We start from the raw sequence: 27033 nt of genomic DNA, 5'->3' as shown, positions 1-27033 counted from the left end.
ATCTTTGAGGTATAGTATTCCACTATCAGCGATACGAAATCTCTCGTTCTTTCCTTCTTGGACCTCTTGCTTGATCCTTTGGATGCTTGGGTCACCTGTTTTCTTTTCTAGTATATCATCGAACAACGTCGATGTTATTGTCAGGGTAGAGAGCTGTCCAGTCATGCTTTCGATCCCGTAACCCATAATTCCCTTTTGTTTTCCAATAAATTCAAACATCGGTTCTACCTCTGGCCGGAAGAACACTTTTCTTTTACGGCACTCGATCGAAGCAACCTACTTACTCAGGAAATCAATGCCCAAAATAATGTCATAATCCTGCATGTCGAGTACTATCATATCACAATAGAGTTCTCTGCCTGCGATTCTGATAGGAGCGGCTCGCAGCATATGGGTACATGGCATCACTTCTCCCGAGGGCAGGGTTGTTAAGAACTTGCAATCTAAGGCTTGTGGTGACATGTCTATCTTCTTTGTCAAAGGCGTAGAGACGAACGAGTGTGTTGCCCCAGTATCAAATAATACAGTAGCAAGCTGACTGAAAATAAATATCTGACCTGTGACAACCGTAGAAGCATTCGCCACGTCTTCCTTGGTGAGGGAGAAAATCCTAATATTTGTCGTCACTGGCGGGGCTTCCAATCTACCTAGGCTGATCTGAGTACCTTCTATCGCGACTTGCATCTGGTGTAGCTGTGAGGGAGCACCCCTATTTTGAATGTACTGTTGAGGAGGTGTCTGAACCTGGGTAGGGTAGTCTTTGGCTCGATGTCCTTCCAGTCCACAGTTGAAGCACCTATTTGTGCCCTTGTGACACACCCCGAAATGCTTCTTCCCACATGTAGTGCACTGAGGGTACGTGGGTTGTTTGTTTGCTGGAGCACCCTTAGGATTGTTCCATTGTTTTCTCTTACCATTGGGGTTTCCTTTCCAGCCGGCTTTGGTACTTTGAGATTTCTGTCCTCCCGACTGGGCTTGACCCTTGCCTTCGTTCAGTGCCTTCAGATAGTGTTCGGTGATTAGGGCACTGCTGATCAGCTCTTCGACGGTCTGGGTCTATTAACTCCACCGGCCACATTCAAAGCTATCTCAGGTCTAAGCATCTTCAGCATGAGTCTGACTCTTTCTCTTTCTGTGCTGACCAACTCTGGACATAGGCGTGCTAGTCGGTTGAATCTTTTCACCGCTTCATTAACTGATAAGTCACCTTGCCGGAACTCGATGAACTCATCGTAGTGCTTGTTCGTAACACTCATATGGAAGAATTCTTCGAAAAATTCGGTTTCAAAGTCCGTCCATCTCATCTGGTTCACTTGCCTCTTTGCTTTAACTCTGTCCCACCACATTCTGGCATCTCCTGAAAGGCAGAATGATGCATACTTGACCTTTTCATGTTCGGGCTAGTCCAGTAGCTCTACTATGCTTTCTACAGTCTTGAACCAGGCTTGAGCATCCCATGGTTCATAAGTGCCAGAGAAATTTTTCGGCTTCAACCTCTGCCACTGAATTAGATACGCCTCTTGTCGAACCACCGGGACTGGGCCTATCGGTGGTACTGGTGCAGCTTTAGGCACGACTGGAATCTGTTTCTGATCACTGGTGGGGTGGTAGGGTTTCCTTGCTGATTCATCAGAGCATTAATTACTTGCTGCTGCTCTGTAACCTAATGTTGAAGCTCAGTAATTTCATGCATCAGATAAGGTGGGGGTACTGTCTCATCGACTCTGTTATTGCGTCTTCAAGCCATGCTTATCTTCATGTATGACAATAAAGCTAGCATAAGTTATCATTATTCCTAACCAGGCTAGCATAAGATTATTATCACTCCTAATTACATTCATGCATGCTTAGACTAAAAACATTTTTTTATCATACATAAAAGAAATAAAGTAGGCATAGAGTTCTTACTTGGAGCAGCAGGATGAAGGTTTGATGTGTGTGTGTAGTGGGAAGGTAGATCTGCTCTAATACCAAACTGTAACGCCCGCCCTTCCACTACTGCCGGCAAGGGTGGTGCTACGACAACATACATATATACATGCATAAAAAAACATTGCAGCGGAAGAAAAATTTCTCTTTTTTTTTCTTTTTATTCTTTACAACTTAAAACTTAATCATATAACCAAAACATGTGAACATGCTAGCATTCATGTATATAAAAATTTATTTACTAACTATTACTTGAAACATGATACATGCTTGTCTTAACCAAAGCATAAAGTGTACTAAGATAAGAAGAAAACTAAACATGTATACGACTCTCTAGAGCTCATGATCACTAACACTTTTCTAAATAACAAGTACTTAACATTTCGAGGTATCATGGAAGCAAAGGTAAGTATAGTTCAACTTAAGTATAAAGCACCCAACAAGTCAAGCTAATATCATCAAAAGTAGCAAGAAGAAATAGTTCACATGCAAAAGCTTAAAACATATATAAGTCCTCAAAACACAAAACAGATCTCTTCCACCATGCTACTGCCACACACATCCTCTGCCCCTCCTGCTGCTCCCGTTAGTTTAACCATGCTTTACCCATTTCTGCAGTACAAGGAAAATAAAACTATAAGCACATAGGCTTATTAAGATCCTTTCCTACTCACAAAAACATACATTATGATGTGGATATAAGTAATGACATGTTCATCTAATCAAACAAGCATAAGCATAAGGTAGTATCATGTTTATTTAGGCATCATAGACATATCACCCAATAGCATTTTCATGAAGCATAATAATCATGTAGCATGAGATAAGCATATTTATGATGTTCTTTGAAAACATATATCATAATCATACAGCATGAAACAAACATATGCAAGATGTTCTTTGAAAGCATATATCATATAGGTATTTAAACATAAATCTCAACATGAGGGCCCGACATTGTACCACATATATGAATTGCACGCATCCTAAATAAATCCGAGGTAGCAAATCTCGAACCTACTAGGAACTAGGCCCGTTTCCTTAACCATCGACCTAGGGGCAACTTAGGAGCCCATCCCATGGACCATTCTTAGGGTCCGGTACAAGCCAATACAAAGTAAAATAGTAAATCATGTTCTTGTCATATCATGAAACATAGCATATTCTTGTCATATCATGAAGCATATCATGTTCTTGTCATATCATGAAGCATATCATGTTCTTGTCATATTATGAAGAATATCATCTTCTTGTCATATCATGAAACATATCATATAGTATAACATAGAGAATCATTATCATGCATGGTTATGGTTTTGAACTTTCCATAATTCCTGATCCACATCTTGGCCGAAACTTGCATGAACATGAACTTAAATTTTTAAGCAACTTTAACCAAGAAAAGTATCATATTAGCATCACATCATACATAGCATAACATGGGAGAAAACATAAGAAAGTCTAGTTGAAATTAAGCTTCCCTAATTCCCTTCCTTGCTTCTTGGCCAAACTTACAAGGTATGGCCTTAGGTTTTAAGCATTTTTAAAACAAGGAAAGTATCATACTAGCATCACATGGTACTCATCTTAACATGGGAGACCTTTAGCAACATAGAAGGACTTCTTACCCTATTTTTTTTTTAGTTGGCTGAAACATACTGTTGGTGTGGGTAGCACTAACGGTCTAACCCAGGTTTTGATGAATGACAAATAGGTTAAGTTAGTACGTCTAGCATGTAAGTGAGGTAAGTCACTGGAGGGGAGTGACTGCGAGGACGCGTTCCCGGGAAGGGAACATGAGGTGTAGATCCGGCTTAGATCCATTTCAGATGTCTAAGTCGAGATCGTGACTACATTCCGGTCTCGGAAAGACGGAATCTAAGTCATACTCTTTGCTATTACTTTGTTGAACTTTAATTGTGCTAACAATCTATTTTACAGGATATATATTTGCCTCCAGACTAACATTTGTCGTGCAGGACGGATTCTGCGGGAAAACAGGGTCCGGGCGCCCGGAAGGAATCCAGGCGCCCGGAGGTCCAGGCGCCCGGAAGGGATCCGGGCGCCCGGGAGGCAAACTTTATCCTGATTGCGCATCGCCACGTGGAGCATCTCGGTTTGAGCAGCTACGTCACATTCCAGGCGCCCGGAAGGGATCCAAGCGCCCGGAACAGCATATAAAAGAAGCCCCAGATAGGAGCTTCAGAATGCAATTCATCTGAGAACTCTTCTACTGCTGGTCTTGCTGCTCGACGTTCAGTGCGACGCCTACAACGCTCCGACAAAGTGCTCCTTCCGTTTTTATTTAATTTCCTTGTCGGTATTGCTTTATTTTCACTAGCATTTCCTGTACTTATTCTGTAGTCATATTTCGACTTGTTAGTGATTGCCCAACGAAAGTGGTCAAGGACCACGGGCCTTCGAGTAGGAGTCGTCACAGGCTCCGAACGAAGTAAAAAACATTTGTGTCTAGTTTGCTTTTCCGCTGCGTTTATACTCTAAGTTTTCGAATCGATATTCACCCCCCCTCTATCGAATCTAACGGTCCTACAAGTGGTATCAGAGCAGGTACCGCTCTGATTTGGTGCAACCACCAATCAGGCAAAGGGGGGACTTTTTTAAAGAAAAATTAGATATCGTTTGTCTTTTAACGCCTTTCATTTTTTCCCTCCAAAATGGTTTTTGAAAAATACATCGCCATCTTTTCACCATTGTTTAGTATTTTAAAAATATTACATTTTTAAAATTTTGAAATAATATTTTTTTTTCAAATATTTTATTAATATTTTAATAATATTTTATTATTTTTTCCGAAAATAGTGAAATATTATTTTTTCCAGCACTGCTAATCCAAGACCAAGTCTTGGGATTTTTTTTCTGTTTCTCTGTGTGCAAGAATAATGACTCTTCAAGAAGGACGGAACCCCCACGAACCACCACCATATGATCAAGATTTCAACTATTGGAAGCGATTAATGGAATGCTTCTTAGGAAGCGTAAACTTTGATTATTGGCTGATATTGAGAAAACCTTCTCAGAACTCAGAACTAAATACAAATGTAAGTAAAATCATTTGTAATGTTTTACCTAACAATGTTTTATGCAGAGTAAAAAAGTACAAAGATGCACATGAGCTTTGTACCCAATTGATCAAACTTCATGAAGAGCCGATGGAGCTTGAGGATCAAGTAAAAATCGAATCTGAACTCGGGTTAGATCAAATCGAAAAGCCAACTGAATTAGGGGTTGCGCTCAAGGTTAGTGATATTTACCAAAATACCCCTGCTAATAGTAGTTTAAAAAATATGAGCATTGATCTGGTTATTTCTGAAAATATATGTGAAAACAATGTAGTTGACAATAATTACAAAAATACCCCTAAGATATTATCTGATAAAACAAATCCAATTAATTTAAAAAATTCAAACTTGAACCTAAACTGTAACACCCCAAATTTCATGATTTGGAGTCCTAAAAGTCCTTATAAAAATCTAGAAATGCTTTAGAAAAATTCTAGAGATTTTTAGAAATTTTTAGAGTATTTTTACGTAATTTTTGGAGTTCGTTTGGTATATTTACCAAGAGAAAGAGGTTTAAAAAAAAAAAAAAAGAAAAAGAAAGAAAAGTGTTGAAGCTGGGTTTTGAACCCAAGACCTCGGACTCGAACCCAAGTCTTAACGAACTCAGCCCAACCATCTGGTCTACGGATGTTTTGCTAATCATATATGGAGCGATTTATATTTAACTAGTAGTTAGGAACAATAAAATAAATTGGAATAAAAGTGTGCGGCTGAGGAATCGAAGCCGAGATCTCTGCCTCAGTTAAAACCAGGCTAACCAAGTGTGCTAGCGATCATTTGTTATTAAAGAAGGAGAAAAATTCTATTTAAGCTATAGTTGGAAACGAAAATAACCTTAAGTATAAGATTTAAATCTTTTTCCTAAAACCTAAAATTTCCTCTCTCGAAGCCTTCCTCTCTGCTTCACGTGTGCGCGGCGCCGATTCCTTCTCGGGCGAAAACGAAGCTTGGGCTTCGTCTCCGGCGGCCGGCGAGCACTTCTCTCCGTCGGTTCTTCACAGATTCGAGGTCTCCTCGTCGAAGAGAGCTCGTGGCCACGAGGAAGGGTTGAAATTTGAAGTTTCTCCGCGAACCCTAGAGGTTTTCTCCTTCGGTTTGTATTCAAGAATCAAGTGAGTTGCTTCTCACCTGCAGTAGGAGTAGTTCCCTTCGATTGGTTTTTGAAAGATTTTGGTTATGTCTCTGCCGTGAGATCTCCTTTACAGTTCGGTTAAACATGCTTAAAGTTTGTTTTAGTGATTCCATGAAGATATAGTTTTGAATAAGTTACATGAGTTTTTATTTGTAACATTACAACAGGAAACCTAGGTATCCTGTTAAAACTTGTAGAGGCTTAAGAGTAGTTTCGAGAGTTTGATTCTTCTTCCTTACTGTAGTAGCTTGCTATCGAGATTTTGGTTGCTCTATGAAAACCGAATTCCATTAAGTTTAATTAAGGAGGTTCAATTGCAATTATGTGTTGAATAGTTTCTTATTAACGGCATGCATGTGTAGAACCTTCCTTATTCAAAGAAGATGAACAACCTAGCATTTAGTAAGCATGAACAACCTTATAATTAGCCTTGTGGATTTAGTTTCCTTGCATATTAATAGGCACTAAACAAACCTTTATTTTGAGTAGATAGTTTTAGAAGTTTGCTAGTTTAACAAGCATGAATAGATTCTTATTATGTTGGTATGAATAACATTTAGTTAGATGTTCCTTTGAGTTCAAGTTTCTAGTTTTGGACTTCCTTGCTTTAACAAACAGAATCGTTTTGTTTTATTTTTAAGCAAATGCAGATTTTAGTTTTGTTCATTGCTATTTCCAGTAAGCATGAAAAAGGGTTGCATTAGTTTAGCATTGCAGGTTGTGACTTTTCCTTGCTACTGCCAAACATGTTTAGGCTATATATTGTACATTGCAGATTTAGTTCCTTTACTATTTCTTACACATGAACAGCCCTTTCAATTTAGCATGCTACTTAGTTTTCTCAGCCTGCTCTTGGAGTTTAGATATGCAAAAAGGGTAATCATATTTTGATTCTTAGTATGTTTAGCATTTTTAGTTTTGGATCCCTATGCTCAACGAACATGAACAGCTTAAGCTTAAAGTATGCATAGTTAATTCTTTTTTTAGCAATTCAATATCTATTTCTTGAGCATTTTACAAGTACGAACAGCAAGAGATTTTTACTTTATAGCAAGAGATTTTATGATCCTTAGTAGACTTATTCATTTGTAGCTTAATTAGACATGCCAATCTGATTTCCTTTATAGCTTACTGGACCAGCATGTGTTTTTTTTAAGCATTTAAGTTTCAGTTTTGATGTATATACATATATATGCACATTGAGTATTATGAGTTAGTTTAATCAGTTAGTTTCTTTGCAGATTTTTATAAGTAAAGTATGCAGATTTTGATAGGCTTAATATACAAATTTTCAGTACGTAGGGTGTGTTCTAGTGCACACCAAGTGCTTGATAAAATGCTTAGCTCAATATAATACTACAGTAGGCATTTTAATAGCTCAGTTAATGCAGTAGAAGCATTTAAAATAACTTATTTAGTCTTGCTTCAGCTTATATGGGACTACGGTCCAATGGGTGGGCTCCTACAGTCGCCTCTAGGTTCAGATAACCTAGTTAAAGCAAGGTAAGAAAATTAGCTATGAAATCAATATTTTATTTTCAGCAGTGGCACTGTACTGGATTAGACATCCATTGGGTTGGGCTTCCACAGTCGTCCCTAGGTTTAGATAACCTAGTAAACCCTACTAGACTCGGAACTTGCAATCCTGGGTTTAGTTAGGGATGCGCGCACAGCAAGTACAGTTGCCGGGCCCATCAGCAGCATGATTATTATTTTAATCTATTATGTAAATAGTTTTCAAAACTTCACAAATTAGTTATGTGAATACAAGTTAGACTCAGTTTAGCATTAATTAGTTCAGCTTATGTATCAGTTCAGTTTCCTATTGATACACATGATAGTTCTATGATTAGCTGTACATGTTTAGTATTTCAGTTAGTATGATTCCTTTAAGCATGATTAGCTATACATGTTTAGTATTTCAGTTAGTATGATTCCTTTAAGCATGATTAGCTATACATGTTTAGTATTTCAGTTAGTATGATTCCTTTGCTATTTATGAGCATGATTAGCTATACATGTTTAGTATTTCAGTTAGTATGATTCCTTTGCTATTTATGAGCATGATTAGATATACATGTTTAGTATTTCAGTTAGCATGATTAGCTATACATGTTTAGTATTTCAGTTAGTATGATTCCTTTGCTATTTATGAGCATGATTAGCTATACATGTTTAGTATTTCAGTTAGCATGATTCCTTTGCTATTTATGAGCATGAGTAGCTATACATGTTAGCTTTTTAGTTAGTTGATTTCTTTGCTATTTATGAGCATGAGTAGCTTTACATGTTAGCATTCAGTTTTAGCATATTTTTATTTATATACATGCATATCGAGTTTTTGTGAGTAGGATAGCTCTCACTAAGCTTTTAGCTTATAGATACTATTTTCCTCCTACTGCAGATAATGGAAAAGCTAAAGTATAAGGAACAAAGGCGACAAGGAGATGCTGTGACGGTGTGTGATGTGTGGACTATGGAGATCCTTTGGACTTAGCTAAAGAACTCACTTAGTTTAAGAATTTGTTTAGTTTAATTTCTTATTAAGTTGATAAGAAAATTTTGTAGTAAGAAGTTATGTTTCCGCTTTTCATTACCTGCATGTTTTGATTTATTAAACTGCGTGGTTGTGAAAATATATGTTCCAGCCGTCTGTGGCTGAGTATACTTTGTATGTATTTACGGATATGGTCACCGGTACAGGGGAGACTCTGCCGAAATTTTTCGGTAGGGTTTCCATGTGATTTTTTTATCATACCGGTTAAGTAGAGTTAGTAGTCAAGTAACGGTCATCCTTAGAGTGTAGTAGTAGTAAGAAGGGTGGTCGTTACAAACAAATCTGAAAACTCAAATGATAGAGAGGACAAGGTGAATATTGATCTAGATAAAATTAATAAATTATTTAATAATCTAGACAATATTAATCTAGAAAATCCTATCCAAACCCAAGATAATTTAATTAATAAAAAATTAAATTTTAACGATAAGAATAATCTAATAAATTCCACTAATTATATCAACTTAAAAAATAAAGAAAATATAAGAATAAAATCAAACACTTTGATAAAATCAAAACTAAATTTAACAAAATTAAAATTAAATGTTAAGAATAACATATTAAATAAAGATAATCTGAAAAATTCAAAATTAACAATTAATAAAAGGTTAAAAGATAAACCTTTAAGGAAATATAATTCAAACAATTTAATTAATTCAAATTTAAAAATGAATAAAAACTTAAACTTTAAAAATAAGTTATTAAAGAAAAATAATTCAATTAACCTAATAAAAGTGAAAATGAAAGAAAATTTTAAATACATTCTCTTAAAGAAAGATAATTTGACTAATTTAATTAATTCAAAATTAAAAACTTGAATCTAAATTACAAATTAAACATTAAATTTTAACCAAAACTTAACTATAATAAACCCAGAACTAAAAACTAAATTTATGGCCAATAATTCAGGGGGAGGCTCCAGAATAGCTGGCACCTCTAAAACTAACCTACCCGACAGGGTAACCCTAACCAACCTACCCGAAAAGGGTAACCCCAACCAACCTACCCGATAGGGTAATTAGGACTAGTTAAAGAGGGTTCAAGTTTAACTTGAATAATGGTACTGGTGAAGTTTTTTGATGATAGTACGTTAGGGAAGCTTGGGCATCGCATGTCTAGAAAGATATGGCTTCAATCTGGTGCATTTGGCCAAGTGGAACCGACCGAAGCTACCTTTAAATGGATCCTAACTAGTTAGACCAAGGTTTAGTACTAAGCTCCGTGAATAGGACTATTCGGAAAACCTCGAAAGGTTGGTTACTTCTAATGACGTCCAAGTGACTCACCAAGCTTAGAAGTTTATCCGAAGAATGCCTATTTATTGAGACCAAAGTTAAACCTGAATCTAACACAAGTTAAACCAAACTCTGTAATAAAATATAATTCATCTCACAAAATTATAGGATTCCCTGATTGATAATCTAGATCAGGTGAGATGATTAAGGATTAAATTAATTTTCAAACTAAATTAAAATTAATTAAAATTAAATTTTGAATTTCAAATTAAAATTAAAATTTCAAATTTCAAATTAAATTAAAATTAATTTAAAATAATTAAAATTAAATTAAAATTAAATTAAATTAAATTAAAATTAAATTTTTTTAAACTTAAAAATTTATTTTAAAAATTAAACTTAATTTTTTTTAACTTAAAAAATTATTTTAAAAATTAAACTTAATTTTTTTAACTTAAAAATTTATTTTAACCTAAAAATTATTTTAACTTAAAAATTTATAATTTTAACTTAAAATTTTATTTTATCCTAAAAATTATTTTAACCTAAAAATTCTTTAAAAAAAATTATTTAAAAAAAAAACCTTTTACAAAATCATTTTAAAACAATTATTTTAAAAATTCTTTAAAAACTATTTTTAAATTTCTTTAAAAATTATTTGAAAAATTCTTTAAAAACTCTTTTAAAAATTCTTTAAAAACTATTTTTAAATTTATTTAAAAATTATTTGAAAAATTCTTTAAAAACTATTTTAAAAATTATTTAAAAACTATTTTAAAAATTCTTTAAAAACAATTTTAAAAATTCTTTAAAAACTCTTTTAAAAATTCTTTCAAAATAATTTTTAAATTTCTTTAAAAATTATTTCAAAAATTCTTTAAAAATTATTTTAAAAATTCTTTAAAAACTATTAATAAGTAGAACTTAACTATTTAAGTTTTACTTTATTTGAGAACTAAGCTTGATTTGATTAGAACCTAGGTTTAACCTTAGTAAAAATATTAAAATTACTCTAAGTCATTTTTTTTTATCAACCTTTAAAATATTAATTATTTTTATTAAAACATAATTAAAGTTTGACTTAAATTGAACCTTACTTATCCTTGTTTAATAACGAGTTTAACTTCAAATTACTACCAACTTTAAACTGAGTTAATCCAACTTAAAAGAATTAAATGAAAAGTTAAATTATAACTAACACCTTCATCAATTAATACAAAATTTAGATTATATTAAATTATTGAATCAAGCAAAATTTAATCAATAAATTATTAATATTGATTAATTATTGAATTTATAACAACTTATCTTACTTAACATTACACTAAAGGTTAACTCATTTCAACTGAATCTAACGTTAATTACGTTTAGTCAAATTTAAATAAACAATTTTATAAAGATAATTATACAATCGCCTAAAACACTTAGGTACGAAAATATGTTACGGTTGTAAAATTTTATATTAAGGGGGAGTAATAAATAAGGTGGATTAATAAATTAAAGGAGTATCAAATTCAGGGGGAGGTTTTTAATTATCTCCTTAAGTGTTATTTTTTTAATCCTCTCTTTAAAATCTCTCTAGAAAATACTACCTCAATTTTTTTCTCTACTTTGAATATATTTAGCAAATATTTTCAAAATTTTATATCAGGTTCAGGGGGAGAAATAAAACTAATTCAGTTTTTCAAATCGAATTTTAAACTTAATTTTGAAAATCAAAGTTTAAAAATCAATTTTCAAAATCAACCTGTTTAAAATTGTGAAAAATTTCTTAAATAAACTCACAATTGTTTGTTTTAAATCACAAACTTTTTATCCTTTTTACTTAGTCCTTGAAAATTGAACTTTTCTAGTATTTTAAACCATGATTTTGAAACTAGTACTTTTCTAGTATTCTAGAAAACTGAATTTTTTTATTTTTCAATCAGTTTTGAAAAATAATTTTTTCAAACTCAGTCTTGGAATTTTTGAAAACTTATTTGAAAAGCATTTCAAAATTGAAACTTGTTTTGAAAATTTAAAATTTGATCTTGAAATTTAGAACTTATACACTTGTGTTTGAGATTTTGTTTATCTAAACTTAGCTATTTTTCTAAAATCTAAAAGCTAATGCTTTAAACAAGTTTTCAAAAGTTTAAACTCCCCTAGATTATCTTAACACTTTTTCTTTGTCTAAAGTCCATGCTTACTTAATCCATGCTTATTTTTGATGAATGCCAAAGGGGGAGGGTTAGGTGGTTAAGTTAGCTAAACCAGAATTGAAAATACAAACTAACTTAAAAACCCTTTAAATGCTTGTTTTTTCTTGCATATGTTTTCACTAACTTAACCAAGTTGTCATTCCATCAAAAAGGGAGAGATTGTTGGTGCGGGTAGCACTAACGGTCTAACCCAGGTTTTGATGAATGACAAATAGGTTAAGTTAGTTTTGTTGTTGTCTGACACTTTGATCGAGTGTTCAGGAGAAGTCCAGCTAGGTCGACGGGCTGACCGGATAGCTCGCGAGAAGTCCAAGTGGGTCGACGGGCAGACCGGACGCTTGGCGAGAAGTCCAGCTAGGTCGACGGGCTGACCGGATAGCTGGCGAGAAGTCCAAGCGGGTCGACGGGCTGACCGGACGCTTGGCGAGAAGTCCAGCTAGGTCGACGGGCTGACCGGATAGCTGGCGAGAAGTCCAGACGGGTCGACGGGCTGACCGGACGTCTGGCAGGTAAGTGAGGTAAGTCACTGGAGGGGAGTAACTGCGAGGACGCGTTCCCGGGAAGGGAACATTAGGCGTCGATCCGGCTTAGATCCATTTTGGATGTCTAAGTCGAGATCGTGACTACATTCCGGTCTCGGAAAAACGAAATCTATGTCATACTCTTTGCTATTACTTTGTTGAACTTTAATTGTGCTAACAATCTGTTTTACAGAATATATATTTGCCTCCGGACTAATATTTGTCGTGCAGGACGGATTCTGCGGGAAAACAGGGTCCGGGCGCCCGAAAGGGATCCGGGCGCCCGGGAGGCAAACTTTATCCTGATTGCACATCGCCACGTGGAGCATCTCGGTTTGAGCAGCTACGTCACATTCCAGGCGCCCGGAAGGGATCCAGGCGCCCGGAACAGCATATAAAAAAAGCCCCAGACAGGAGCTTCAGAATGCAATTCATCTGAGAACTCTTCTACTGCTGGTCTTGCTGCTCGGCGTTCAGTGCGACGCCAACAACGCTCCGACAAAGTGCTTCTTCCGTTTTTATTTAATTTCCTTGTCGGTATTGCTTTATTTTCACTAGCATTTCCTGTACTTATTCTGTAATCATATTTCGACTTGTTAGTGATTGCCCAACGAAAGTGGTCAAGGACCACGGGCCTTCGAGTAGGAGTCGTCACAGGCTCCGAACGAAGTAAAAAACATTTGTGTCTATTTTACTTTTTCGCTGCGTTTATACTCTAAGTTTTCAAATCGATATTCACCCCCCCCCCCCTCTATCGAATCTAACGGTCCTACACATACAAGAGGTGTCATCCTAGGTGTTAAGCAACATAAAACATGGAAAACTTTACACTAACATCATATAATGGATTACATACCATGAGCAAGCATAGTTAGGTTTTAAAACTTTCCTAAATCCATTTTATTCCTCCTTGGCCGAAACCTAAGAGCATGGTTCTAGGGTTTTTTTTTAGCAACTTTAAAATATGGAAAACCTTATCTAATATAATCTAGTAGATCACATACCATAAGAAATCATAAGCAAGCATAGTTTAGGTTTAGAACTTTCTTAAATTCATCTTAGTTTTTTCTTGGCCGAAACCCTAAGAGCATGGTTCTAGGGTTTTTAACAACTTTAAAACATGGAAACCTTAACTAACATAACATAGTAGATCACATACCATAAGGAATCATAAACAGGCATAGTTTAGGTTTAAAGACTTTCTTAAATCTATTTTGTTCCTTCTTGGCCGAACCCCTAAGAGCATGGTTCTAGGGTTTTTGGCAACTTTAAAACAAGAAAACCTTAACTAACATAACATAGTAGATCACATACCATAAGGAATCATAAACAAGCATAGTTTAGGTTTAAAGACTTTCTTAAATCTATTTTGTTCCTTCTTGGCCGAAACCCTAAGAGCATGGTTCTAGGGTTTTTGGCAACTTTAAAACAAGAAAACCTTAACTAACATAACATAGTAGATCACATACTATAAGGAACCATAAACAAGCGTAGTTTAGGTTTGAAAACTTTCTTAAATTCATCTTATTCTTTCTTGGCCGAAACCTAAGAGCATGATTTCTAGATTTTCAAGCAACATAAGACATGGAAAACATCTTATTAACATCATCTAACTTATTAGGTATCATAAGAAAATACATAAGCAAACCTAAATGGAGTTTAAACTTTCCTAAGCCCTTAATCTCTTCTTGGCCGAAACCTATGAGCATGATTTCTAGGTTTTCAAGGAACATAAAACATGAATAACACTCGTAAACTACTTGTACCGCAGGTGAGGGAGATACTTACATCCTTTTGCTTGGGTTTACTAAGAGAATACCCTTGGTGAAGAAGAAGAAAGAAACCCTTTTTCGCTTCTAGAATTCCCTTTTCCTTATTTTCTTTTCTTGTAATGAGAAGTATGCTTCAAGAGCTTCCTTTTGTGAAGTTTTCTTAGGGATGAAGCCCTTACTTGAATTCAGCAATGAGAGAAACAAGGAGCTTGGATTTTCGGTGAAGGAAGGAGAAGGAGAAGGAGGAAGAAGGAAAAGAATAATTTTTCTTTCCGTTTCTTCTATTTATTCTCCATGAAAGGGAGAAGGGAAAATACTTTTTTAGTCTTCCTTTCATTTATTCTAAATGAAGGGAAAATGAACTCTTCATGCTAAATGAAAGGGGAGAAAGAAAAGATAAATTTTTCTTCTAAGTGAAGGAAGAAAGGTGTCCCTTCACTATTCCTACTCTTAACTACAATTCCCTTTTCCTTCCTACAAATGCTTTCCCTCGGCCTATTGGTTATCCCATACTACATAAAGCTTGCTACTTGTTAAGAGGTTCAAGGTTCAAGCCTTGACCACTCTTTTTTTTTTTCTATTTTCTTTTTGGTTCCATTTTCTCTTATTCTTAAAAGAATTTCATATGAAATTGCTGGGCGTTACACCTAACACAAGAATAGCTTACCAAAGTTTGTCAGTTCAACAACTCTAAACAACTCTAGGAGAAACTAATTGAACTACGTGAAATTTCAACGGACTCATGAACTGCTAAAAAGGATTTAATGTTAAACCAACTTCAAAATATCCAAATGAAATAGGGTGAAATAGTAAGTCATCTACACAACCATTTTAAAGAGATACTAAATGGTATCCATGAAATTTGTGAATAGGTAGACAACCGTGACTTGATCTAGTATCCACTTAAGGCATTTCAAAGGACTACCTTGTGGACATCTATGGTTGATGCATACAAAGTATCTAAGAACTTATCTATTATTAAATTAAATGATTTTTTTTTGTAATTTTTAACTCTATGAATAGATTAATCTTAATCAAAAAGAGAAAGGTATAGCTTTAATCACAGAAAAATCCAAACCAAGATCCAAATTTGAGTCAGAATTCAAGCGTGAATCAACATCTGATGAATACAATTTTTCTTCAGAAGTCGTATAGTCAAAAGGATGATATGTAAAATAAATTCACTCAAAAAATTATAAAGAAGGATATCTCAAACAAGGACTTGGTGAATGTTCGATGTTTCGAATGCAAGAAGAAAGGACATTTCAAAACCAGTTGCCCCTTATTAGAAGAGAAAGAACATGAACCTGAAAAGAAAATGATGAAGCAGAAACCATTGAAAGCAACTTGGGATGAGTTATCATCCGAATCAGAAACAAAATCAGATCATGTTGACCTATTAGTACTAGTGGCAATCCAAGAAGATTCAAGTTCCGAGTCAGAGAATAACTCAACATTAGATTCAAATCAAGTCAGTGACTCAAATGAGTAAGCTGATGAGGTAACAAATCCAATTACTAAAAAATTATATACTATTGCATATTTGACTAAGACGCTAACTAAATACAAGTCTAAAGTTAAGACTTTACTTAAGGAGGTCAAAGACCTTAAGAAAATAACTAACTTAGACTCATTGACTTAGGCTAGTGAAGTTGGAATCTCAACTTAGGTGTCAAAACTTGTGGAAGAGAATTCTAATTTGAAAAAACCAAGATAGTGAGCTAAAATCTACTTTTATAAATTTCACGTATAAATTAAAACATTCAAATATGTTGATTGGAACCAGATGTGATGCCTGCAATAAGACTGGACTTGGATTTAGCTCAAATCAAACCCATGTTTCTTGCCTTACCAAAGTCCAAAGAAATGCTAGAACTAAAATTGCTTGGGTTCTAAAATCATACTTAGTTAATCAAGTAGAAAATAAATGATATTGGGTACTCAAATAACATATTGATGTGATAAATACTAACATTTATTATGCTCACCCAATTGTAAAATTGAAATATGTTAGAGCTCTAACTTAGGGGAGCTAATTTTTACTATTAGATTAGGATCTGTTCTGATCATGTTTACATGTTTATTATTTTCAAGATATGGTTTCAAAATTATAGTATTTTTCATACAAAACTTATTTTTGTAATCATGCATAAATGGACTTAGCATAGGCTCTCCCTTAACAACATGTACCCATAGATCTAGGCAACCTGCATCTCATAAAACACATTAAGGGATAGCTTGATTATGTTTATTAAACATAGAATGCTATGAGATGCTTAGGATAATAGCTTCTAAATTTCAAATGTAAGATATGATAGTTAAAATAATATGTATTATTGTAGAAATAACCTTATAAAATTTTATGATTTTTTTGAAAAAGATTTAAATGGAGTCCGTATGACATGTTTAAGGGGATGGATCAATTAGGCTTGGAGGAAGTTTATTTGAAATATCTTTAAAGTGGGAGTTGATTGAGAAAATTAACCTAAGGTTGAAATCATTTAACCTAAATTAATTTCATCAAAACCTAAGTATCAATATTAAAGATTAGGTTAATACCTTACTTAAGCTTCATCTCCCGATTCCATTCTGTCATTCCCCTCTTCCTCTACCAACTCCATGTTGACTCTGCTCCCACCGTCTTACGTTTGCCGCCACCAGTGGCCATCAGGCGATGATCTCGACAACAACGAGGACCCGACACCTTTAACCAGCTTTCACGGTCACCTCATCCACCATCTCTCGAGTCCTCTCCCGATTCTTTCCCCTGCCTGATACTGATCTCAGAGTCGTCGACCATCATCTCCTCTTCATTGTCGGCACAACCCCATTACTTCCGTCAATTACTGACCACCAGCGACATTATCCCCAACCGACCGACCACTTCACTGGTGTGGATCCCAACCATTATCTTAAGGTCCAACCACGACTGTAGATGTAACCACCATCGGTTCCTCACGACGGATCTAACCGATAATGTCGGTGCCAACCTTCACCCAATCCTCCTCTTCTCCTGATTGTCGCGATCCACATCGCCAATCCTCTCCTCTCCTCCCTTCAATAGTTTGAGTCATGACCTAGTTTCCACGTGAGCCCCCTCATCTCCTTCCTTCGCCCGATCCATTATCTCAACCACCACCCGATGACATCGCCATCGCATGCCACCCATTGGCTCTAGTCAAGTGCCAATACCTGAGCCTCCCTTCGGCCATGCCCTAACATTAGATTCATCGCCATCACCTGTTGTGATTAGGGGAGGAGGACAATTGATGTGCGTAGATTATATACACTTTTATACATGTTTGGACTCATATCTACTTGTATTTCATTAGTATAATCTATGTTTATTGCACCCTATTTCTTCATAATGTCATACTTCCATTATATTTTATTTAGAGATCTACTCCTTACTTATTTTTATAGATAGGATGCTATTTGGGGCTAAAATGGAGCAAAAACATACACAGGAGCTTGGGCCGTGTAGGCCACACGGTCGTGTGGCCATTAGCATGTTCTAGCCATGCCAAATGGCACGGTCGTGCCTACAATCCAGATGTGAAGAGGGCCATGACCGTGTGAGACACACGTCCATGCCAATATCCCATGTCCAACCAACACACAGCTGTGCCAAATAGCACGACCGTGCTAACAATCTAGAGGGGAGGAAGGCCACGGCAGTGTGAATATACACGACCGTGTGACCTAGCAGAGAAGAAGAGGGCCACGGCCGTGTGAGGCACACTGCCGTGTGACTCAACCCGAGAAGAAGCCGTGTGAGGCCGTGTGGATTCCACACGGCCGTGTGATGAAGAACATAGGCCGTGCCACACCAAAACAGAGCTATACTGAATTCTAGGCATATTGTAGATCAATCATAATTTGGCCATAACATTGTGTTCTGTTGGAGTTTCGGGATATTTTTTATACCAAAACATAGCTGGCTTCAAGATCTACAACTTTTCTTTAGATCCAATAGAGAAAAAGCATTTTCTACCCATGCTAAATGACACGGTCATGCCTCCCAACCGCGGGTTCAACTGGACCTCCGGCCAGACTACAGATCAAACTTTTAACCACCATAACATTCAACTCAGTTGGAGCAAGGACTCAATCCAAGTATCAAATTGAAGATAATTTCAAGAGCTACAACTTTAGTTCATGGTGAAGCACGAGAAAACATGGTTTAATGGGTGAAAAATTTGGTTTACTGGACCCTTGTAATCCTGGTTTTCCTAGGTAGCTTGGAGGAGGTATAAAAGGGTCAAGATCCCCATTCTTTGACTTATCTTGGGTTTGGGACTTCACCCCTCTCCTGGAATAAGGGTTCTCTCCATAGGGGAAACCCTAGAGCTTCATTCTCCTCCATTCCTTCACAATCTGTCTATCTCCGGAGCAAGGAGGTATCCCCAAGACATCGGAATCATCGGCAAGCATCTCTTCTTCCCCTTCTTCTTGGATCTAGGGTTGTAAGTATGCTTTATTTTATGTTTTGGGTTGGTTCTTCTTTAGCAATGGAGTAGATCTCTAGATCTAGGATGTAGGAAGTACTTGAGATGTGATAGAGATGTAAAACTATGTAGATTTGCCATGCTTCTATTCAATGACTTGTTGTTGCCTCGTTCATGTTTGATGATGTGTGTGTGTGAATGCTTATATATATCTTTTGCATATTTTATAAAATGGTTGTGTAGAATTTTTAATCCTATAGGGGGGATACCCTAGATTGTATTATCGCGGGGTGTCGTGACAGGGATGCCCCATTAAACAGACATTTAGGGTATGACCTTGAAAGGAGAAGCAAATCTCCAAAATGAAGTAGGGGATCGGGCGTAATGTCTATTTCTATTTTTATGTTATTGTGTGTTAGTGTGTTTCTATGTTGTATGACAGCGGGGCGTTGTGACTGGGCTGCCCCATTAAACGGACTTCATAGGAATCACTTCCATTTTGTAGCATAGGACATGAAGTAGAAGATCATGCCGACTTATCCACTACAGGGGAGAGTCGGTAATGAATCTAACTTCCTACAAGAGCTTGAACATAGAGGATAAAAACTAAGCAATCTATGTAACATCGCCTAGCATTACAAGGAAATTAAAATCCTAGAATCTATCATCCTCCATCCTATTAGCTCAACGCCTCTCGAGATCCATTCTCTCTCTTCCCTCTTCTCTTTCTTTTACTCTTTTTTTCCACGTTTGTCTAGATAATTCACTGTGCGAAGTTAACTAGTGCCTAATCAACCGTCCCTGTGGATACAATAATCTTTTATATTACTGACGACGTAACCGTACACTTGCGGTGACGTAACAAGTTTTTGGCGCCGTTGTCGGGGACTGTTTTCGATTAACATTAGTTGATTAGCATATGAATTACTCTAAACATTTTTCTTTTTTCTTTTATCTTTTCTTTCTTATTTTCATTATGAATTTTTCTTTACTTTGTTTTTAATTATGCATTTTTTTCTACATGTCTATCCTGGTCTGACTATAATCATTTAGATGGATATGTTTAAACTGAACACTAGATTGAAAGCACTATTTCAAAAGTTTGACCAAATGTCTGTTGTGAACTCTAATACTCTTTTCTGTGAATTTTTTTGTGCAACTGGTCATATATATGATAATTGTCCAACATTGTTTGACCGTCCATATAGAATGCATGTTGAAAGAAGGTGTGTTTTCTCTAATTTTAATCATAGCCCAGAGAAAATTTTTTGTAAAGCTTGCAATGCGATAGGCCATCCAATTGAGAGTTGCTACAAGCTATACAATTTGGTAACATCAATAGATGAACTTGATAGAAAGATAGATGAAATGACCTCATCAAATTCACACACATATGGCTCTGACTCGAATGACCCTTAATTTTCTTTTAGCTTTGATAAGGGATAAGGTAACTATGTGGATGCTATGGAAGCTCAATTATTTGAGGATAGAATGTTAAAATGTTTAGAAGAGCTTCTAGCTATTCAAGCTGAATCACTCACGGATATCAAGAAAATGCATGATATACTTGATAGTATAGACTCAACAAATAATAGAATTTCAGCTAATCTCGAGTCTGTATTAAGAAAACGTTGTGATGAGCTTGAGGATCATGATTCTAAGACTTTGACAAAGGAGTGCACCACTTTAATTCCATTACCTCCTAATATCGAAGATCTAGAAGAGCATTCCCTTCCTACATCTGAACCAATTTACAATTACGTTGTGGAGGGATGTGTAGGGATGACCCAAGAATCACTCCCCTTAGTCACACAACCATTAGCCACTTTGGATGATGCAGGACATGAACTAGTTGATGTTGAGAGTGTAGGGACTTGTGCAATAGAAGCTAAGTCTCAAGAATCACCTATTTTAGAAAGACCGGCACTTGAGCCACAACCTTCCTTATCAAAATTCTAAACCATGTTCAATGATTTACTTACATTAATGATTAGTAAAAGTCAAATTTCTATTGATTTATCTACTGTTACTAATCAATTCTTTTTTGAGCATGGTGGTGGTAGGACATATGTTACACAGGAGTCACAAGGACAAGATAAGGTTGAACCTTTGAAGGAGAGCATATTTGTTGAAAAACTGAGAGCCCTTGATAAGAGACTTCTAAAATATCTTACCCCTCCAAGAGCGAGATTTAGATGAATTTAATGAGGTGGTCGAGCTAATGACCTTAAACAAGCGCTTCTTGGGAGGCAACCCAAGTTCATTTTCTTCGATTTCACTCATGTATTTAGTTCTTTCTAGTTTCATTTCTTTATAATAAATATGTATCCTCTACTTAATTTTTGTTGTCTACCTTCTTTTATAGGATTCAAAGATTAGGAGGAAGACAACTATATGGTGGAGAAGTTAATGACATGGGCATTGGCACGCATCATTTGGTAACTTCTCTTACTTTAAATCTCTTTCACATTGTTTTTAGTTTTCATTGAGACAATGAAAAGTTTAAGTCTGGGGGGATGCATTAGATGCATTTGGTTTAGTTTGCTTATTTCTTTTACATAATAAAATTTTGTTAGTTACATCACTCATCACATCATGATTGTTTGTTCCTTAATGCAAAATACTAGCACGTTTATTTTAGATTTTATGTGGTTTATGTGTTACATATAGTGCTAGTATGCTTAGTGATTTATCTTTTTCTATCTATGATAGCATGAAGTGAGCAATGTTTTTACTATAAGAGTTTAAGTATTGATCTTGTTTTAGGACCTCTACACACTTTACCTAGTTTTGATGGTAGAAAATTCTGAAAATAGTCATGATTCATAAAACTTGATTAGTACTAATATTTTTATGGTGATTTCTCAAACTACATTTTGGTTACTAGATGATGCTCGAATCATGTCAACTCATTTGGAAAAATCAAAATATCCCAACTTTTGCACTTATATGCATTTGTGTTCAAGTGTTGCATCTTGCAATCACTTAAAAATTAAGATGAAAAAAAGGAAAAATGAATAAGGGATATAAAAAACAGTGTCATGAGTGGAAACTAGCAAGTTACCCCTTTGAGACCGAGTTAGATTACTGGAGAAATAACTGCTATGCTTCTCTTAATATCGAGCACGCCTTTGAGACCTTGGGTAGATTAAGAAGGATGAACCAAGCGTGTGGCAGGTAAGTGTCTATCGCTGAGAGCATAAGGAATACAGTTTTATGACGACTTGACTAGGCTTAGGGATTGAAACTAGATAAACATAGGCCACTTTTGCACTGAGCACGGAGGACTACTACTTAGGTCATACTCAAACTACTTTTGTATCTTGCTCACCAATGAAATCATTTGAAAGGATTAGCTTGACTTGCTAGATATTATGATGCACTATTTAACCACATGAGTTTAGATGTAATTTTGGCTTGAGGACAAACAAAGGTTTAAGTCTGAGGGTGTGATTTGTGTAGATTATATACACTTTTATACATATTTGGGCGCACAACTACTTGTATTTCATTAGCATAATCTATGTTTATTGCACCCTATTTCCTTATAATGTCATACTTCCATTATATTTTATTCGGAGATCAGCTCTTTGCTTGTTTTTATTGATAGGACGCTATTCGAGGCGAAAATGGAGCAAAAACACACATGAGCTTAGGTCGTGTAGGTCACATGGCCATGTGGCCATTAGCATGTTCCGACTGTGCCAAATGGCATGGGCGTGCCTACAATCTAGATGTGAAGAGGGCCATGACCGTGTGAGACAGACGGTCGTGCCAACATCCCGTGGCCAAGCAACACACGACCGTGCCAATAATCCAGAGGGGATGAAGGCCACGGTCGTGTGAATACACACGTCCATGTGACCTAGCAGAGAAGAAGAGGGCCACGGCAGTGTGAGCCACACGACCGTGTGGCTCAACCCAAGAAGAAGTCGTGTGAGGCTGTATGGATTCCACATGGCCGTGTGACGAACAACATGGGTCGTGCCACGCCAAAACAGCGTTGTGCTAAATTCTGGGCAGATTGTAGATCGATCGTAATTCGACCATAACTTTGCGCTCCATTGGAGTTTCGGGATGTTCTTTATACCAAAATGTAGCTGACTTCAAGATCTACAACTTTGTTTCATATCCAACTGAGAGAAAGCATTGTCTACTCATGCTAAATGGCACGGCCTTGCCTCCCAACCGTGGGTTCAACTAGATCTTCGCCTAGACTGCAGACCAAACATTGAACCGCCATAAACTTCGGCTCGGTTGGAGACAGGGCCTGATCCAAGTATCAAATTGAAGATAATTGCAAGAGATACAACTTTGGTTCAGGGTTAATCATGAGAAAACCTAGTTTAATCGGTGAAAAACCTAGTTTACCGGACCCCTGTTATCCTGGTTTTCCTGGGCAGCTTGGAGGTGGCATAAAGGGGTCAAGATCCCCATTCTTTGGCTTATCTTTGTAATGCCCGCCCCTCCTGCTAGTAGGGCGGGGTTACTTTACTTATCTATTTGCGGAAACATATATGCATATTAAAATTTCTTTTGAAAATAAAACACTTAAAAATATCCTGAAGTCGTGCGGAACAATAACATAAGACACTTGGTTCATGTTGACATAACAAAATAACTTAAGCAGGTCTTTATTTGCCTTAGCCGAGCCACCACCACACACATCTCCTTTCCTCTCCTGCAGCTCCCTTAGGTCATCCATTCTTTGCCCTTATCTGTGGTACAAGGAAAGTAAGCTATAAGCACACAGGCTTAGTAAGATCCTTTTCTACTCACAAAATCCATATATCAAAGCATAAATATAAGCATACAACCATAAAAATACGATCATCTAACATCATAAGGGCATAGCATGTCATATCATAAATCATAAAGAACATCATGCTATATCATATCAAAAATCATCATGTCATATAAATATCATAAGAGCATAGCATGTCATATCGTAAATCATATCATATCATCTTATAAAGAACATCATGCTATATCATATCATAAATCATCATGTCATATAAATCATAAATCATATCATGCAAGATGTCTTTTAAAACATGTGTCATGTCATATGCAAGATGTCTTAAAACATATCATATAGTACTTGAACATAATATCATCATGAGGGCCCGGCTTGTACCACATACATACATAAATGCGCGCAATTCCTAGGACAGGGTAGCTAGCCCCGAACCTACTAGGGATCTAGGTCCGTTCATAGTCCGTTGACCTAGGGGCGTACTAAGGAGCCCATCCCTTTACTAAACCCGTTCATAGTCCGTCGGCCTAGGGGCGCTTATGGAGCCCACCCTTGGTACAAGCCATACAAAGTAAAATATCATATCATGGTTGTAGGACCGTTGGGCAAGATAGGAGGGGGTTGTTGGATATCCTGCTAACACAAAAAAGGAAAACAAACCCTCCTTGAACTCTTTAGGCTAACACTTGCATAATTAAGTTAAGCAGATAAATTAAAAGCATAAAGAAAAGCGAGGCACAAAAGATTTACTTGGTTACAACCGATGTGGTTGTTAATCCAAGGAAGATTAAGCTCAATAAAACTTCTTCGGGCGGAGAAGCCTCGTACAGCGTTGAAGTGCAGAAAACAGAAGCTTAAACAAAAAGAGAGTGTGCAAGCACTGGATTTACAATCAGCGAGTTCTATCTAAGCTTTTGGACCAAGACTATATTTATAGTCTTGGTCCGGGCGCCTGGAAGGGTTCCGGGCGCCCTGGGGGGGATAAATTTTATCCCCCAACGGTCGGATCAAGTCAAAACTCGATCTTGTTGAAAAGTCGATTCCGGGCGCCCCGGTCGGTTCCGGGCGCCCGGAGCCCTAAGGTCAACATAAGTTAACTTTTCGACTCCGGTTCAACTCGTCTCAGTTCGGCTCGTCTTGGTCCGGGTCTGTTCGCTCCGGCTCCGCTAGCTTGGGTGATCTCTGCCATCCGGAATAGGGCTCACCCGAACTCATCTTCCGGTCTTCTCGAGCGTGCTTCCTCCGCTTCGTCCCTCGAATTGCCGTGTTCCTTCTCGTCCACCAGGGTACTCATCCGCAGACTTCGTCCCTCGGTCGCACCCCGTGCCGACCTTCGCGCTAGCTGCGTCTCTTGCTCCCCGAGCAATCTTCCGCTCTGGCTTTTGTACCTCGAAACCACCGCGCGCACTTCCTTCTCGTCCGCCGGTGTACTCTTCCGCAGCACCTCGTCCCTCGGACACACAACGTGCCGTCCTTCTCGCTAGCTGCGTCTTTCGCTCGAGTACCTGTGCTCCTAAGCTCCTGCACACTTAGACACAAGGTTAGAAACAACGCAGGACCTAACTTAACTTGTTGATTACACCAAAACAACCTTGGGGTTCCAACAATCTCCCCATTTTTGGTGTGATCAACCCATGTTAAGCTAGGGTCAAAAATAGATATGTAATTAAACAATTTATTGCAATAACATGCAACATGATAGAAGTAATTAAATTTCAAACATTCTAAATTTTAATTTTCAATTTTAAATTTTAAATTTTCTACCTCCCCTAGACTTATACTTTCCTTCTCCCCCTTTGATCACAATAAAAATGGGGAACAACTAAAATATAAGGGTTGACATTAAAAAAATTTGAACATATTTCAAAATTTTTCAAGGAAAAAATTTTCAAGTCAAGACAAATTTCTAAGTCAAGAAAAAAATTTCAAGTATTCGTCATCAATAATTAAACACTTTCTAAGCCGAAAAATTTATGCAAAAAAATTTAAAACAATTGATAGCAGGAAAAAAAAATTTCAATGCATTTATTTATTTTATACTGATACTTATATCAACAAGTTTTAAATTTCCTTTTCAATTTTTCATAACTTCTCAAATTACACTTTTTCAAAATTAAAGCCACAGATATTAAACATGCAATAATTTGTATCATGTTAATTTCTATTATTTTTTGAATTGCAACTTCACAAAAATATTCAAATAGCATAGATTCTAACTTGATAAAATTTTTCGAAAATATAAAAAATTCTTTCGGCAATGTGCAAAATTCGTTTGAAAGAATATTTTATAATTTGTCAGAATTTTTTAACAATAAGAATTTGCAGGAATCTATTAATAATAGGTTTCTTAATCCAAAAATATTTTTCGATGAATCAATTTCTAATTCATAAAACTTTTTCAATAAATTAATTTGTACTTCCAAATTTTTAGGACCAGAAAAAATTTTCGATAATATTTCTAAGTTGCATAATTCTTTCGAAAAACTTCTTTGTGATTCACAAAAGTTTTTTAGCAAAATTTCCAACTTGCAAAATTCTTTTGTTAAGATATTTTGAAATTCGAAGAACTCTTTCGATAATATTTCAAATTTGCAGGATAAGTTTGACAATTGATTTTCTAATATAAAAAACTCCTTCGATGATTCGTAAAAATTTTCAGGCAATTCTTCGATTGAATCATTCAATTGATCAGAGGTTCGAGTCCATACCTGACTTACCTTGTCAGTAATTGATTCTCCCCCTATCGAGTTGCTTTCTTCCGAAGATTCTCCCCCTTCATCTATCTCGGGATGTACTTCGGCTGTTGTAGTACATACCTTGATTTCGGACTCTTCTGTCGGTGGCTCGGTGTCTATTGAGGTGTCAGCTTCTGAAGGTTCTTCGTAGAGCTGCAAAAACTTTTCCCAAAGTTCTTTTGCGCTTTCATAATCTGCGACCTTTTTGAAATCTTCCTTTAGTATTACATTCAGAAGATAATATTTTGCTCGCCCATTTGCCTTAGACTCCTCACGTTGCTTTTCATTCCAGAGGCGTAGATCGAGTCCTTCTCCGTTCGTGTTCTTTGGTTCTTCATAACCAAATTTCATTATTAAAGAAATATCAGAATCTGAGTTAAGGTATACCTCCATGTTTTGTTTCCAGATGGAAAACTCCCCCTCGAATGCAGGTGGGTTGTCGCTAGCTCCGGCCATCATTTTTTTTGTTGCGTCAGACGGCGGTTAGTCCTTCTGAGGCGTACTTGGCTTTGATACCACTTGTAGGACCGTTGGGCCGACTAGGAGGGAGTTGTTGGATATCCTGCTAACACAAAAAAGGAAAACAAACCCTCCTCGAACTCTTTAGGCTAACACTTGCATAATTAAGTTAAGCAGATAAATTAAAAGCATAAAGAAAAGCGAGGCA

The sequence above is a fragment of the Zingiber officinale genome, chromosome 8B (genome assembly GCF_018446385.1).
Source record: "Zingiber officinale cultivar Zhangliang chromosome 8B, Zo_v1.1, whole genome shotgun sequence".
Taxonomy (NCBI): domain Eukaryota; kingdom Viridiplantae; phylum Streptophyta; class Magnoliopsida; order Zingiberales; family Zingiberaceae; genus Zingiber; species Zingiber officinale.
This window is presented reverse-complemented; position numbering follows the sequence as displayed.